Below are 7,490 nucleotides of genomic sequence, written 5' to 3'. Positions count from 1 at the left end.
CCCAATTTTATAAAGCAACTGTTCCTCTTTTGAGTCATTGCTGTCATACACTGCCAAAGTTGTTTCAGAGATCAGGCTCACCCACTCATTGTACTTTTCCCCAACATATCAGGATTAAACTCCTTGCTGCCCTGAAGAGCAGAGCTAAAATAAGTCACTTAGGCTTGTCTTAGCTACAGTGTGGAGAGCTTTCTGACAGCAAATGGGTAAACCAAACTCTTCTGAGAAGACCCTGTTTCTATAGCTCAGGGGGGAGACAAAAGATCCTGCAAGCTCCTCCCTCTTTCCCCGTGGTCTTCACATCTGGAGCTGATTACTCAAGTCATAAGCAGGTTAAGCTATGAGTATTGTTTCTCAATCTTGAGTGCAAACAAATCCAACTTGTGGTGTCAGGCATTGTATACCAGCATTGTCTAAGCTATGTACTGCAGGATGATAGTGTTAATCCAGATATTAACCAACATCCTTGTGGAAAAGATACCATAGTTATCAAAGTGTAAAGATTTCTGTACGTAATGGGCCTGTCTTGCTGATTCATAAAGTTCATCAGCACGCTGAAGGTTTGTGAGAATTTCTTCAGTGAAGAAACTTGATATCCTCAGTGTTTCCTAAACACGCCTAAGGATAACACCTTTTTATCTCATGGAAGATCTTTCATCATCTCAGGGCACTGGAAAAGGAAGCACTTACTACATTAAGCATTTTCCTTCCAAGCACGGAGCCTGATATATAGTAAAATCCTAATAAATATTTGTAGAAAGTCAAATAAGTACATGAATGAGTGAAATTCTATAAAGTAAGGATATATATCTATCTGCACAGACTTGTACTGTCAATAATTTTTTTCTGACAGAAATACATTTAACATCACCCAACCCATGTTTATTGAGTTCCTGCTAGTTAAGAGGCTCTATGCTAGGAGTTGAGGACTGCAGAATCTAGAACAAGATGATGGTAACACAATATCATATGAGGAAGAGAGATAGTAAGTATACGGTGCTATGGAACATATGTGGCAGTGGTACAGGGTAGATTTCTGAAGAAAGTGATATCTGAGTTGAGTCTTAAATGACAAATGAGAGTTAGCCGTGCAAAGAGGTGACTCCACGAATATATCCAATGTGCATGTATAGGAAAGTCCTCACATGTGCTGTATTTAAACAATTGTTAATCATTTATTATTACCCATATATTTTATGTTTTGAAGACAAAACTTACTATCAGAAATGCTTTTGTTGGGTAAGAGGACTGACTTTATATTCCAGGAAACCAGATAACACAGGAACACATGTCAAAAATACCCAAAATATATCAAGGAAAACATGAACCACAAACCAAAATAGGAAATGCAGCGTTTAACATTAAGTTATTAAGTTAAAAATGTGAGTTTTTTCAGGATTGTGCATCCTCATTACAGGAATTCTAGTGAATCACTGCTTCACCTTTCTCATAACTGAAAAAGAGCCTCCTACCCATAGATGTTCCTTTCTCTTAATTATGAAAGCCTCACAATCTCTATCTTCTCTTTCTGCCTTAAGTTATAAGTCTGTCCAGGGATAAAGGAGTTCTTTATAACTCCTGGACAGTTCTTTATAAATGGAAAGCTGGGAGCTTGATTTTTTTTAATAGAATTTCAACCCTCTGGCTGTTTCTCAAGCTGTACTGGGAGTTTCACTCCCTCACCCACTTATTTAGTTCACAAGCTTTTACTGAGTTCCTACCATGTGACAAAATATATACTAAGATCGGAAGATGGGATGCAGATACAGTTTCACACAGTTCCTTCTTGCATTGAGTTTATCCACTAATAAGAGAGACAGATATTAAATAAGGAATCATAGAGATGAGAAAAAATAAGTACTAAAAATGTTCTATTAGATAGAATAGGGGAATGGACCTCATTACGGTAGTTGTGGAAGGCATCCCCGAGGAAGTAATGATTGAACTGGGGCTGAAGCGTAGTATAGAAGATAATTAAACAAAGATGATGGTGGGAAGGAAGTTAGGTTGGGAAAAGCTTTTGGAAATGCCCACAGGAGGGTAAGAGCATGGTTTGCTGGAGAAACTCAAAGAATTCCTTGAAGGCAAGCAAAATTTATTATTTTTGAAATCCCAGCAAAGTCTGGCACATAATCACACTCAAAATCTGTTTGTTGAATGAATGCCTTAAGTTAGTAGACAATGCCAAAGTAACTCTCTTTCTGGTGATAGAGGTACCAGCTCACTGCCCAAATCAAAAAGAAAGTGGAGTCCTCACATCACAAAGCTTTTCCTGTAAGCAAAGTGCAAAGAATGCCACAGATTTTCTTTAAAGAAAATTCATTACTTGAGTCCATCCTTTATTCCTTGTTCTTTTATGTATTCATTTGCTTATTCACCAAATTGCTAGTCACTAAGGAGGATTCAAAAATGATGAAAATGTAGCATCACCTTCAAAAACTTTTTGGTCTACCAGGATATTAGGATGTGCACCGATATTCATAGCATAAGGCAGAAGAAAAAGCCTGGACTACATGACAGAGATAAAATGAAATATGAGAGTGAAGGGGAGCAAGAAATCCCTTTAAGTTGAGGTATTTGGGGAAGAAGATGGTAGTAAAATTATGCCTTGAATGAAGAATATAGAAGAATTTTGACAAATAGATATGGGGAGGGAAAAAGCCATTTCAGGTTGAGAGCAAAATGCAAACAAAGATGAAGGACAAAGTGTGTGCAAGAGGGAGCAAAAAATCTAGTTTAGTTAGACTGCAAAAATAGGAAGATGAAGGCTTGCAAGAGAGGATATAAGTAGATAATCATCAACCCTGAATCTTTTTCTTTTTTAATTTTTTAATTTATCTTTGGCTGCGTTGGGTCTTCGTTGCTGCGTGTGGGCTTTCTCTAGTTGTGGAGAGTGGGGGCTACTCATCATTGCGATGCACAGGCTTCTCACTGCGGTGGCTTCTCTTGTTGTGGAGCACGGGCTCTAGGCACGCAGGCTTCAGTAGTTGTGGCACACGTGCTCAGTAGCTGTGGCTCACGGGCTCTAGAGCACAGGCTCAGTAGTTGTGGCACATGGGCTCAGTAGTTGTGGCTAGCGGGCTCTAGAGCACAGGCTCAGTAGTTGTGGTGCACGGGCTTAGTTGCTCTGTGGCATGTGGGATCTTCCCGGACCAGGGCTCGAACCTGTGTCCCCTGCATTGCCAGGCGGACTCCTAACCACTGAGCCACCAGGAAAGTCCCCGAGTCTTTCTTAAACATTTAATGCTTTTATCTTGTTGACACTGAGATTAAGTTAAACCTTTGTATTCAGAGTTAGACCTTAGAAGGATAATTTTGACAGAAATGTAGAGAATCCATTGGATGAAACTGAAGTGGGGGAAAATGAAGGATTTAGGAAGTGTTTTTAACAGTTCAGGTAAGAAATACAGAACATCTTAACCAATGTGAGAGATGAATTTGAAGGACAAGGCAGAGGTGGAATCAAATGGTCGTAGTGACCTGCTGGTTACAGGGGGTATAAAAGAAGGCAAAGATAGTATGTGGGCAACTGGCAGGATGTGACGCTATTCATTAACTGAGGATGTGAAACGAGAGGCAGATTTGGAGGAAATATGATGAGAGTAGCCAAGCAAGTGACTGGAAGAACAATACCAGTTTATTATAAGCGCACTTGAACCAAATCATGTTATAACCATAATTGTTTATGTGGGATATTCAAATCCAAAACACCATAAAGTAGTTCAGTTTACAACAATGGTAGCACCCTATTCAAAAATATCTGCATGTACTACGATCTTTCAAATTTAAACATCACATTCTAGTGTTCCTCCCAGTTGGATTATTGTCTTCCATGACCCACCCTGAAATTTACTTTCTGTAGTTAAATCTCAACTCTTACTTAAAACACAGCCTATACCTTAATTAAACTTGTCAATTCTGTTTTAAAATCGCATATCAGAATCACACCTCTATTGCCCATATTAATTCCCATATGATTCTTTTCATCTAAAAGTCCCTAGTTCCCACCCAAATTTGCACATCTTTAAGAATCACCTCAATACCATGCTATCTCGAAGCCTACCTTTACAGAACTAATTGTACATTTCATTCCTTCTTTTTTTATACCCACTATTTACACTCCTATTATTTCATTTTGTGTCAAAAGCTCATATAATTATATCACTCTTGCACAATTATAAGCTTTTGGGGTATAGAGAAAATGTACACCTCTTGATTTCTTGATTATGACAGGTGTTCAGTAAACTTAATTAAAACCAGATATCTACCAACATACATATATGATAATAAAAGTAGAAAAGTTCAATAGGAAAATACAAATTTTTGAATTGAGTTATCATAGAAATTATACTTAGTCTAAGGGAAACTATATAAAATACTAGATTAAAGCAGCACTTCTCAAACTTGAATATGAGTAAGTTTTGGGGATCTTCTTAAAGACAGATTCCAGGGCCTAGCTTGAAATTTTGATTCAATGGGTCTGGGGTGGGGTCACGAATTTACATTTCTAACAAATTCCCAGGTTATGCTGATGATTTCGAAAGAGGAAGACGTTTTGAATAGCGCTAGTTTAAAGGGTCAGTCTGACATCAGAATGCCTGGACTTAAATTCCAATTCACTAGCTTTACGATTTTACGTCTCTCATTTAATTTTATCAGTGAGAACTATTGATAAAATAGTTGACCCATAAAATGTGTTTCTGGCAGTACCTGACACATGGCATGTGCTCAAAAATTAGGTGTCGGTGTGAGAATTCAATGGTACAAAGAAGTCAACAGATTCCTAAAGACCAGAGTGGTTAAACTATGGCCTGCAGTCCAGATCTGGCTCACCACCTATTTTGGTAATGCTAGTAAACTAAGAATAGTTTTAAAATTTTTAAATGATTGAAAAGTACCAAAAGAAAAATATTTTCTAACATGTGGAAATTATACAAGATTCAATTTTAGTGTCCATTAAATAATGTTATTGGAATACAGCCACACAGATTTGTATACATATTGCCAATGGATGCAGAGTTCAGTAGTCACATGACAGACCATATGGCCAGGAAAGCCTGCATTGTATACTATCTGGCTCTTTACCTTAAAAGGTTGACAACCTCTAATACAGCACCAAGTGACTTTTATCAGTAAATTACTGGGACTAGAAGCATCACTATTTTGGTGTCTAGAGTGGCAATAATGTTCAGTGGCTATAGTGTTCTGTTCTTAACGTAACTGTACCGAGGTAATAAAGGATTCTTAGGAACCGAACAATAAAAAGGATTGGGAAATAAGATGAATTTGAGGGATAAGTAGTAAAATGAATTAATTACCACTAAAGCTCCTCAAACCAGGAAATGCTATTAGATGCCCCAACCCACTTTTTAAAGAAAGCAATATTTATTGTCCTTTTCTGATTATAAAAGCAATACATGATTACGGTACTGGGAAAATACAAAAATGTATACACAATATAAATCGGTCATATTCCCAAGAGTAGAGATAACCACGTTTAAACATTTTTGTTTTTACAAAATTGGAATGTTAACTGTACAAAATGGTTATATATTTTTAATGTAACATTTCTCCAACAACTTCATATTCTGAGAACATTATGTTTAATGGGTAATAAGATTCCATTGTTTGGAAATGCCATAATTCATTTATTTATTTCCCTCATCATTAAATCTTATTTTAAGTTTTTGTTATTATTTGTAAATAATGCTATAACAAACTTGCCTATGACGTCTCTGAAAAATTGGTGAATTTTTTCCCACTATGACAGATTACTATAGTAAAGCAACTTTTGCCTAAATTTGGGCTGTTTTCAGGGAAGGAGAAGAAAGAGAAGATTAAAGAAAGACAAGGTTGTGTTAATTAGGACACTCTCTCTCTCTCTCTCTCTCATTTTTCCAGATTTCCAACTATACCAACTTCGGAGATTTCTACCTTCTGATTAGTAACATTAAACGACTTCCATTATCTTTGACCAACAATGTTTATTTTTCTATATACCCCATTCTTAAATCCATACCCTTACAATCAAAATAAAACATTTTGTTTCGTTTTGTTTGAATTCCCCCTTCCCTTAGAAAAAAAGGCAATAATCTTATCAAAAATATTTTATTTACAAAAAAATTCAATTATACTATACATCCTATACTGGAAATACATTGAATAATTGCTAAAATAAATACAGGCAATTAATTCAATCTTTTATAAGAATGAGAGAATTTGACATTTGAATGTTATCAAAGCTTAACTTAGAACATAAATAGTTAAAAAGGCAAACTCAAGTTTTAGTTTCATTTAATGGCATGGTCTGTTTGTTTTCCACAAGCTCTCCAATCAGTGAGAGTCTAAGTTGTAGAACGTTATATACTTTTTTGTGCTCTGAAGGTAGAATGTGCAGGTTTTTTCTTAGACAGGATGGATGAAATATAGACGTCTACATAAAAAGGAAGCAGAAAGGCAGGAAGCACATGGTTGAACACTTCACATTTCTGCTTCATCACAATACTTTTTTTCTGCAACTCTTCATGTGTTCAATTGTTTTTAACACAGGTCTACACAGCACTGGCTACAAGGCAAGATGGGTCATGTCAAAAGTCAAACTGGATAACTGAGGCCCCAGAGTAGCTAAATTAACCAGGCCGAGGGTCCATCAATTTTTTTTTTATGTGCCAATTCTTGATACAACTATTAAACCTTGATATCATGTCTACTATGTAAACACATTTATTTAGGTCAAGAACAGAAGAGATGAAGCAATTATCTGTATAATTCAGAAAAAATCTTCCCTAGAAAGTTAAAGAGTACACATGGAGCTTAATTTTGACAATTTTGAATCTATATGCTTTATCCTTATTATAATTTATCCCACTCACCCGTATAAACCTCATACTAACATGTAAAGTGAACTGACAAGCTGGGAAAAAAAAGGTAGGTAAAGTATGTTCAACATATAGACAGGATCCAGTGAATATAGGTCACAGAACAAAATGATGAACTGCAGTGTATTTGTCCAAATTATACAGACAATTTTTCCCAATTTCCTTTTTACTTGGCCTGGGAAAACACTGTGAGAATCTCCAAAAACAACCTTTGATACCCAGATTTTATCCACTGCTGGATGCCTAGTGTTTTCTTTTGAGAACTGGCATTCCCTTTTTTTCAATCTTTTTTTCAAAAAATTGCACTTTTCTACCCCTTTGGCCTTGATTTTCAATGATTTCTTTTTTGTGCACACAAGTATGAATTTCTACTCCCGAAGTGTGACAGGTATATTGGCCTTTTCTAAAAGAAATGAAAAAAAGTTAAAATACTGAGAGTTTAAATACTTTTTCACAGAAATAAACTATTCAATTTTAAAGGTAGAGAGAGAGAGAAGCATTTTATTCTTTCTATCATGAACAACATCAGTCAACCAAGCTTCACATTTTGGGTAAAAATTTTTTAAGTATGAATTTTTTCAGAACCTATTTTATTAAAAAAAAAAAAGGAAG

The sequence above is a fragment of the Balaenoptera ricei genome, chromosome 17 (genome assembly GCF_028023285.1).
Source record: "Balaenoptera ricei isolate mBalRic1 chromosome 17, mBalRic1.hap2, whole genome shotgun sequence".
In the NCBI taxonomy this organism is placed as follows: Eukaryota; Metazoa; Chordata; class Mammalia; order Artiodactyla; family Balaenopteridae; genus Balaenoptera; species Balaenoptera ricei.
The sequence above is the reverse complement of the archived record's forward strand: the minus strand, read 5'-3'. Positions refer to the sequence as shown.